At 37.9% G+C, this 10,242-nt stretch overlaps 1 pseudogene; it reads right to left on the reverse strand.

Annotated features, from left to right (window-relative positions):
• Positions 1-9,868: 9,868 nt before the first annotated feature.
• On the reverse strand, positions 9,869-9,968 carry LOC122797466 (annotated as a pseudogene).
• Positions 9,969-10,242: the final 274 nt, after the last annotated feature.

Raw genomic sequence — 10,242 nt, forward strand, 5'->3', positions numbered from 1 at the left:
TTGCAAGACACATCTGTTTCCAGCAGAGTAGCATAAAAGCACTACTAAACCTTCCAGTCTGACTTTTTTCACCAGTATAAGCAACATGCTTTGCACACTTTGCCAAATCAAGCTTCTCACCAGCAAATACTCTAGCAAATGTTTCTACTGACATATCATCGCACTTTGAACCTGTGCCAACTTTGAGTTCTATTCCCATTTATCTGAACAGTACAAAATACTTCATTATTTGCCCATAATCTATTGCACTGACTGTTTCATTAAGCACAGACACACCATCAATGTAAAATGTAGGGTTACAGCTTTCTAATTGATCAACTTGTTTTTTTGAATGTTCTCTTTTAATAAAAGAATGCCCCTGGTTTGACTTGCAAAACTTTTTTGAAATGATTCCACTTATTGCATTTGTGGCATTGCTGACAAAAACTAAGCACTTTTCTCTTTTGGGTTCATGATTTGCACCACAATTATGACAGTTGACTATGAAACTGGGTATAGGCACATTCTTTGAGTTTGCTGACACATTTGTGTGCTTCACTGAGGCTGTGCGTACTCTGGAATTTGCTAGAAAGGTATGGGGTTTCCCAGTGACTGTTACAGGGCTTACAGTTGTTGCCATGTGCTTGGGTCTGTTTCTTGTTACTATGTGCTGAATAATATCAACATAAGCACTAGAAGATACTGGAAGAATGCATTTCTCATTTATAAGCATATTTGTGTACTTTTCTGTGAAGTCATATATCTGACAAATCTCAACGGCCTTATTTAAAGTTAAATCACTGTCACAAAGCAAATTCTTTCTTACAGCATCATCTTTAATACCACACACGTCTGTCTTTTATCAACTCATCCCTTAAATCACCAAATCTGCACGTTTTATCTTTGTTTCTCAAATCAGTTATATATGCTGCAAATGTTTCAGCAGGCATTTGATCCCTTTTGTCAAATAAGTGCCTTTCTATTGTAATATTCATCTGGGGGTTATACATTTCTCTAAATTTACATTTCAAGCACCCGGGGTTTTCCCTTGACTAGCCAGTACCACTATATGGCAGTTCCCCCTGCCCTCCAAATACAGCAGGTGCATACACAAATGAACGCTCTATTTCTATGGCTTCTGAACCAGCTTAATTAAGCAGAATAAATGCCTTTCTATGTGCATCTTTATCAGAACATGCAGCTTATATGAAAATATCGTACTCTTGCTCAAACACTTTCCAATTCTCTGGAATATTATCATAAAATGCAAGAGGAGCTGGTCTATAAAATCCTTCAGCCATGCCAACAAAGTATGCCAAAACACACTGAAAAAATGGCCCTTGTAATTATATATGAACATGCACATAAAGCCAGTACTTGTAATAACATTCAAATGCACAATAAACTCTACAAAATACTGTACTTTGCAAAATATGCTTTGAAATGTCTGTATTTTGCAAAATAACTGTACTGTAATACTGTACAAACTGGTGAACTCTCTGTATACTTCAGATATCTTGAATAGCTCTAATTAATGCAAAAAAGTAGCTCATAGTGAAAAAATGTGGTCATTTTCCTTATTTTATACATTTTATGTGATTCGGACTTTAGTTCAAACATTTTCCTAGTTATTCGTATATTTTTCCAATATGTCTCATTTTCGGCCATTTTATTTACTTAGAAATTCATTTAGAGTGCTCTAAGTGCTTCATTTTATATTTTTTTGCGAATAAGAAATCATTTAAGCAAGCTTTGATACCTGACATATGTTTCTGACCTTGTTTTGCAAGTTCTACATGCAGTAGGGAAGATCCATTCATCTATATTAACTGAGTGCCTTCTCAGTCTTAAATCTGGATTTCTGGATCCCATTCTGACACCAGGTCACTCGTCTTGGTTTACCATTGAAGACAAACAGGTGGGGTAGTTTGTTTATATGCTTTATTACATAGAAACACATCAGAATAGGTAGCAGCAGTACAAAATATAAACAAACAGATTAACTGACAGACTACACAGACATACATGCTTATATCTCAACAGCTTACTACAAAATGGCAGTCAGGCTTGCACGTGCTCAGTATTTATAGACTTGTGCAAGCCCCTAGAAAGGTTCTTAAAGGTATACATACATTCTGAGCCAGCAAGAGGGAACTGGGGCATCCAGCAAAGACAGAGATGGATTGTGAGAGACTACTGAAGAAGGTGTGGTATCGATTCAAAACAGATGCTGACAGATGACACAACACCCAAGTCCCATGTAGAAATTGGTAAAAAGAGACTTGATAATGATGATGATTTCTCTAAATTATACTCTTTGTGTAAATGAACATGTATGTATTAATATTCTGATTTAAATTACCATGTTATGTTAAATTAGGTTTCAGTGACTTTAAGGTTCTTTGTTCCTGATTCTCTCTTCTGGAAGTTGAGCAGAGTGTCACTGCACATCTCAAGGAACACATTACAATACCAGATACACATCACAAGGATCCTGTTATATTTTTATTTATTTATTTGACATTTCTTATCCTGGTTAGTCCAACTGAGGTAGAAGCCCATTTTCAGTGGAGACCCGAGGCGAAAAGCTCCAATGTATTTACACAAAATTCACAGTAAGAGAGACTATATACAAAGTAATTAGTGTGCAATAGTACAACGATGAATATTTACATGAGCAACAATTTTAATAGTTGAACGTTAGTGACAAAATTGATTATGACAGCAGCATAAATATTTCAATTTTAACAGTTGAAAGTGAGTGACAAAACTGATTATGACAACAGCATTCAACTCTCAGTGACTGTTTTGGAAGAAGTACAAAACGTTATATTGTCAGTTGTAGAACCTGACTCCGATGAAACTCTCCAAGATCAAGCTGGATAATTTCTTAGACGTTGCTTCATACATTAACATATTCAGACAGAGGTGGTATGTGAAGTGTTGTGAATATGTGGTCTGTGGGAGTGTTAAACTGCAAAATATTAAGATCAGCATTGCTGAATGTAAATTTCCATTAGTCATATTTATTTCATATTACAATAGTGTGTGAGTGTGTGTATTTATGTGTTTGAGAATACTTTCTTATAAAACTGGAGAACTGTTGGAGTCTGTAAGGTGAGTATACATTTCCCCATCTTGACAATAAATCATAGTGTGGAGTATATAAATTCATAAACTGAAAAAATATGAAGATTTTCATGCTATGTGTATTATATCAATGTGTAGGTGGATATATAAATATTTCTTATCAATAATCTCTTATCTCTGTAAATGATGTCCTATCTTTATGTAACTGAATATGTACATATTAATATATGGATCTGATTATGCATATATATATAATTAGGTGATGCTGAGTATCTCTTATTTTAGGGTTCATTGTTCCCGATTATACCATGACCCCCCATTAATATTCCAAAACGTGCACGCTGATTGGCCAGCGTGCACGTTGTAAATCGACTTATACTAATGAAAAAAGGTCCGGTCGCCCGGACTTTTTCCATTAGTATAAGTCTCTTTTAAAACACTGTCTCGCTATGTTAAGAGTTTAACATAGCAAGACAGGCTTAAAAAAGCAACCGAGATCTCCGGTGCTTTTTTTTTAAAGCTGTCTCGCTATGTTAAACCCATTTAACATAGCGAAACAGGTTTAAAAGCAACAGAAAGCAAGATCTCCGTTGCTTTTTACTATTCGCTATGTTAAATGGGTTTAACATAGCGAGACAGCTTTAAAATAAGCAACGGACATCTCTGTTGCTCATTTTAAAACTGTCTGCCATGTTAAACCCATTTAACATAGCTTAACAAAAGCAACGGAGATCTTGCTTTCTCCGCTGCTGGCCACAGCTCTGATGTACTGCGTAGGCATGCGCAGTACATCAGAACTGCCGCAGATACCAGACAGCTGCGGAAGGGCAGCAAAGAGGCATTATACAATGCCATTATTTAAGAAAAGTAATTATTTATTTTCTTAAATAATGTCATAGTATAATAGCAATAACCCACACCTGGGTGTGGGTAATGCGGGATTTACCCACGGTTGTCTTTGTTTGGCGCCAACCGTGGGTAAATCCCACATTACCCTCACCCAGGTGTGGGTTATTGCTATATTCTCTCATCTGGGAGTTTAGAGGCATGGTGTCACAAACCTATATGTGCAGAACCATAGCTATGGTATTTCACTCCATGTTCAGTTCCCAGATTTAGCATCTTCTTCATCTCTAAAGTTCAGGAACAAAAACAAAAAAATAGTGGCTCACTTGCTACAATCATAACAACATTCAGCCATGATTGCAAATATAGTATCACCGTCCATTTCTGAATGCTGGTAGCACGACCTCATCAACAGATCATGTCTGTTAACACCTTGCACCAGGGGCAGCTGTCCCCTTTGCCCCACCCTAGCTATACCTCTGGTGTGTAAGTGGAGGATATTGTACAGCAACCTCCACATAAGCAGAAGTATGTAGCACTAGGCAGACATAACTTGCATGACCACAAAGCAAAATGAGGTGGACATTCAAAATGTTATAGTCTGTCCATTTCTGTACATAAATGTACAAATTACAATTTGCATTGTCAACAGGTTGCAGGCCAAGTGGACCCATGGTTGACACAAGTCATTGCTGATAACATTAAAGCATGCCTTGCAATGCATATTTACATCGGTTTTTTATGTCTTCCTCAATACATGAAGTACTGGGAAACACACATTTTGTATGGCAATTACCCCATTGGGAAGATAATACCACTACTGAGATTCAAAAAAATTTGTTACCACTTCCTCCTGAATAATAATACCTCTAACCCAACCATGGGTCAGTCTGGTTATGATAAGCTGTATCACATATGAAAAATAATGGATGTGCTGCTTAGCGCTTTCATTGTAGAATATAATCTTCACAGTTAGTTGGGGTAATTTTTGGCCCTAAGTGTTAGTGCAGCAAGTAAAAACAGGTGATCATTGCCCCAGAGTTCCCCAGTAAAGTATATGTGCTGAGGCTGTAGGTCTGTGAATAGCGTAACAAAGAACTGTGAAGCACTACAGCACAGAAATGTGCTGTCTAGTGTGTGTGTGTGTGTGTGTGTGTGTGTGTGTGTGTGTGTGTGTGTGTGTGGGTGTATGAGGCTATTGTGGCATTTTAAGGTCATCTTGGGTTCTATCAGAACTTGCCAAGTAAGTTAAAGAAATATGCTGTGAAGGTACATGTGCTGACTGATATCTAAAATGGCTATATCCATAACTTCCACAAGTATTCAAGAAAGCAAGTTGATATTACAGAAGTTAGGTTTAGACGATGTATAGTCATTGATCTCAGTAAGGATGTGTGTGGTAAATATCACCATGTACATTTTGATAATGCATGTCAGGCCAGTACGTATATCTCTGTTGATGGGTATATATCTACTTCTAATAAAGAATCTCTGTAAATTATGTTCTGTCTTTTCTGGATGGCCATGTGATCACAACAGTGTAGCTATGAGAAGCTCCGTCAAGGAGATACTATTTGGTATCAGAGTGGATCCTTAATTAGTACAGCATACAGTCTTTCTGCTGTCAGCTAATACTGACCTAATTGAACTGATGTTTGCTGCATGGAGAAGGCAGCAAGATGAACAACGCATTCCGACACCTTGTTCGTCTCTCATCATATAACAATAATATGTATGGCATGGATGTTGCAGATTAGTTATGCGCTCAGTAGGTCACTGGCAGAAAGCAGTGAAGTGATGGATATAAATGTGCTGGTCTCTGTCACTTCAATTTCTTCAAGTCTTTTGGGTTTCTAATTCCATGATGGGAATGAACCCCATTTCTAAGTCAGGGTATAATCAAAGGTCATGGATTTATTATTGTTTCAGTCTTTAATGTTAGCCAAAAGAGCTCTCAGCAGCATCCAAAATGTACTGAGAACTGACTCCTTCTGTAATTCATGTGGAGTTACATGTACTGGTAACATATCTAAATACAACTGTAATTCTTTTTTTATTAGACCTGTTGCTCCTACTACTGTTGGAACTCTCTGTGTATCTTTTTTTCTACATTGCTTTCATTTCTGCCTGCAAATCCTGGAATTATAGGAGTTTGGTTTTCTCTGTATGTAAAACACTGTAATCAGTGGGTGTAGCAATTTCAATGAAAAATGCTACTTTTTTTCCTGGACTAATACTAGGGTTTTTTTTCACATCTATTTTTTTGAATTGTTGGTAATGGATGACCCCACACCATATAACCTTCATAATACTTTACAATGCTTTGTTGCTCATGTTTCCACTGCTTCTCAACTACTTCAGTACTGTAGTGTTTGCACAATCCAAAATGCAACAGTCTTGTCACATAAATGTGCATTTCGGTATACAGGCCCTCTGCCATGAGTGTATCAGCTTTCATTGTAGAATATAATCTTCACAGTTAGTTGGGGTAATTTTTGGCCCTAAGTGTTAGTGCAGCAAGTAAAACAGGTGATCATTGCCCCAGAGTTCCCCAGTAAAGTATATGTGCTGAGGCTGTAGGTCTGTGAATAGCGTAACAAAGAACTGTGAAGCACTACAGCACAGAAATGTGCTGTCTAGTGTGTGTGTGTGTGTGTGTGTGTGTGTGTGTGTGTGTGTGTGTGTGTGTGTGTGGGTGTATGAGGCTATTGTGGCATTTTAAGGTCATCTTGGGTTCTATCAGAACTTGCCAAGTAAGTTAAAGAAATATGCTGTGAAGGTACATGTGCTGACTGATATCTAAAATGGCTATATCCATAACTTCCACAAGTATTCAAGAAAGCAAGTTGATATTACAGAAGTTAGGTTTAGACGATGTATAGTCATTGATCTCAGTAAGGATGTGTGTGGTAAATATCACCATGTACATTTTGATAATGCATGTCAGGCCAGTACGTATATCTCTGTTGATGGGTATATATCTACTTCTAATAAAGAATCTCTGTAAATTATGTTCTGTCTTTCTGGATGGCCATGTGATCACAACAGTGTAGCTATGAGAAGCTCCGCCAAGGAGATACTATTTGGTATCAGAGTGGATCCTTAATTAGTACAGCATACAGTCTTTCTGCTGTCAGCTAATACTGACCTAATTGAACTGATGTTTGCTGCATGGAGAAGGCAGCAAGATGAACAACGATTCCGACACCTTGTTCGCCTCTCATCATATAACAATAATATGTATGGCATGGATGTTGCAGATTAGTTATGCGCTCAGTAGGTCACTGGCAGAAAGCAGTGAAGTGATGGATATAAATGTGCTGGTCTCTGTCACTTCAATTTCTTCAAGTCTTTTGGGTTTCTAATTCCATGATGGGAATGAACCCCATTTCTAAGTCAGGGTATAATCAAAGGTCATGGATTTATTATTGTTTCAGTCTTTAATGTTAGCCAAAAGAGCTCTCAGCAGCATCCAAAATGTACTGAGAACTGACTCCTTCTGTAATTCATGTGGAGTTACATGTACTGGTAACATATCTAAATACAACTGTAATTCTTTTTTTATTAGACCTGTTGCTCCTACTACTGTTGGAACTCTCTGTGTATCTTTTTTTCTACATTGCTTTCATTTCTGCCTGCAAATCCTGGAATTATAGGAGTTTGGTTTTCTCTGTATGTAAAACACTGTAATCAGTGGGTGTAGCAATTTCAATGAAAAATGCTACTTTTTTTCCTGGACTAATACTAGGGTTTTTTTTCACATCTATTTTTTTGAATTGTTGGTAATGGATGACCCCACACCATATAACCTTCATAATACTTTACAATGCTTTGTTGCTCATGTTTCCACTGCTTCTCAACTACTTCAGTACTGTAGTGTTTGCACAATCCAAAATGCAACAGTCTTGTCACATAAATGTGCATTTCGGTATACAGGCCCTCTGCCATGAGTGTATCACACCCAGAAACAAGATATACAACTGTTTTCAGTTCCTTTTTTACATAACCTGCATTTGTCTGTGTCTTCCACATGTTTAATGGACTTTGTAAAACAGTGGGTACATAGACCACTATATTGGGCTGCCTTCATTATCCTTTCATCTTTTGATTTCAGTTCACTTCTCCTTAATCATTCCTCCGAAAAATCCCGATTGACATGATGTTGTTATTAGAAATTTGTAGTAGCCAAAGGTAGTAAAGGCTGAAGCAGATACCAGTAGGCCAGATGTTTTGCCCTCAGGTGTCTGTTCTCTTGCAAAAATGAAAGATCTTCCTCATCAACTGTAAACGTGAAGGTATTAGAGGCCTCAGTTGCTTCACCAAGGCCAAAACAATCTAGAACTTTGCACTGAAAATAACTATATTTCCTACTGTCTGCATCTGAAGAGATCACTTAGAGCAGGCAGTCAAGCAGAAGCTGAGGTCTGATGATCCAGAAGTAGAGAAAGTAGCAGCTGTTCAGAACCAGCACTCTTAGGCCTCAACATGGCCGAAGGTGCCTCTAAGATCTGCCTCTCCCTTCCTGTTTGTTCTTCAACTACAGTCATTTTTAAGCCTATTGATTTTTTATTATGTCTCTCTCCTTTCTCTGAACTACCTTAGAGCCCCGTCCCCCATAACTGTGCATGCCTGGTCCAAACCAAAGTTTCTTATCCTCAAGTAAGATCTTGAGGTCTCTGCCATGTCTATGGAGTATTTACTTCTTAAAGGTCATAAATAACTCACAATTGGAGATATACTCGACTAAGCAAAAAGGGCAACGTGGATGGAAATCCTTTCCAGTAATTTGCTTTTGACACTCATACTTTTCAAAAACTTTTGGGGATTATCAAGAACTTAGAATAATACACTGCCAGGAAATCCAAATTAAATGCACAAACATGTTGTGAAACAAGGTAAGCTTAATAAAATAATCCAAAGATTTTCTAAAGGGTATGTATACCTTACCGTAAGGGACTAAGGAGTAGCAGACAGCTAGGACTAGGTGCTGCTTGCAACAAAAAATAACTCAAGATGATACAGTGTGTGCTACTGTTTTTGCAATGCATTATCCAATATCTGGAAGTCAGAAAGAAAGGTGAATGTCTGCCTTTGATTAAGTTCCATGAAAATTGAATTATATTGCAGCAGTGACTAATCATGATAAACATCAACATTTTGTGATGCATTCAGCATAAAAATGAATACTCAAGACATAAGTTCTAGTTGCAGGTATTCAGGGTTTATGTTCCAAGTTCTAGTTGCAGGTATTCAGGGTTTAAGTTCCAAGTTCTAGTTGCAGGTATTCAGGGTTTAAGTTCCAAGTTCTAGTTGCAGGTATTCAGGGTTTAAGTTCCAAGTTCTAGTTGCAGGTATTCAGGGTTTAAGTTCCAAGTTCTAGTTGCAGGTATTCAGGGTTTAAGTTCCAAGTTCTAGTTGCAGGTATTCAGGGTTTAAGTTGCAGGTACAAGGATGGTACAGTAACATTTCCTTCCAGCATCCTTCTCTCCACCTTCTCAACCATAGCTGACCACATTAGTTTGCAGTGCATATTAATAATCCTCTGGTCTTTCCAAATGTCCCTCTGTGTAAAACAAACCTAAACATACAAAGATAATTAAAGGATGACATCTGTCCAATCTCATGATGACTCACTCTACAGGAAGGTGGGAGGGATGAGTTCTATGGCCAGAGTTTCCATGCGAATGATGCATCAATGTGGTGAGCACCTTACATAACAGTTACAGCTTACTTTGAGACACTCCTGCTGCAGAGGACATTTAAGACTAAGTCACACATAGTCCCAAGGACTCCATAGAATGCAGTTTCTAGCAGGACACAGGATGGCCATCCCAAATAAAGGTTTGGACCTGTCCACAGCATTAAGCTTGTAATGCTTGCTGAGCAGGCAGTTTGTTTCAGGTGGAGCAAATTACACCTGCACTGATCTCAGCCAAAGGAACATTTCAAGAAAATATTTATGGAATACTTCACAAATTTGTGTGTCATCCTAGGGGCCATGCTAATCTTCTCTGTATCATTCAAATTGTATGCGATGCCAAAGCAAACATTGCGTCAATTTGAGGTGGAAGCCACCCTAAGAGACTGTGCCTACGGAGAAGAATGCAGTCCTACCACACTTGTAAAAGAAAACAATTTAGTCAGACAGCCACATTCTTGGAAGGGAACTACGGAACTGATTATTCTTCTTAAGGAGAGCTACTCATCTGGCATAGTATCTGAACTGCCTGCATGACATGCGGCAGATATACATGTTTATTTTTTATTTCTTTGACATTTGTTTACTGGAAGTCTGACTAGGATAATATCTCATTTTCAGTGGAGGTC

Source organism: Protopterus annectens, chromosome 3.part0, assembly GCF_019279795.1.
Source record: "Protopterus annectens isolate FY-2018-M chromosome 3.part0, PAN1.0, whole genome shotgun sequence".
NCBI classification, from domain to species: Eukaryota; Metazoa; Chordata; order Ceratodontiformes; family Protopteridae; genus Protopterus; species Protopterus annectens.